The sequence below is a fragment of the Rhagoletis pomonella genome, unplaced genomic scaffold, assembly GCF_013731165.1.
Source record: "Rhagoletis pomonella isolate Grant_MI unplaced genomic scaffold, Rhpom_1.0 Rhpom_scaffold_00005, whole genome shotgun sequence".
NCBI lineage: Eukaryota > Metazoa > Arthropoda > Insecta > Diptera > Tephritidae > Rhagoletis > Rhagoletis pomonella.
Window position 1 is genome coordinate 80,442,495 of NW_023458559.1, and position 532 is coordinate 80,443,026.

Below are 532 nucleotides of genomic sequence, written 5' to 3' on the forward strand. Positions count from 1 at the left end.
TCCTTGGTAATGCTGATTACAGCAATGCCAACAACAAATACCCTCTTGCGTAGCATTTGTGTACCATCACTTCACAGCAGCCACTAGGTACACTTACACCAGCATATAAGCCAAATGAAGAGTTAGCCTACTCTTTGGCAGAAATACTACTCGAAAATGTGAAAAGCCTCTTAAAGGCAGATACATATAATTCCTCGTTGACTACATATGTATATTTACCTACACATATCCATACTCATACAAAAACGTAGCTCATTTGCACACGTTACGCATTATGCGTAGATACATATCTACATACAGACTTCTTTACGCAAATCGATAACCAACTTCTGTAGTGTTTGCCATACATAGGAGCAGACTTAGCAGCAGTAATTTTAGCAGTAACAACAACAAGCAGCAATCGGCAATAAGTAACAACAGCAAGAAGGCTCAGCACCACCCATAGAAGTGGCTACTCATTGAACAGCAAAAGGATAATCTGCATTTGAATAAGTGCCTTTCAGTGTCACCAAATGTCCTCTCCGTTTGCGTG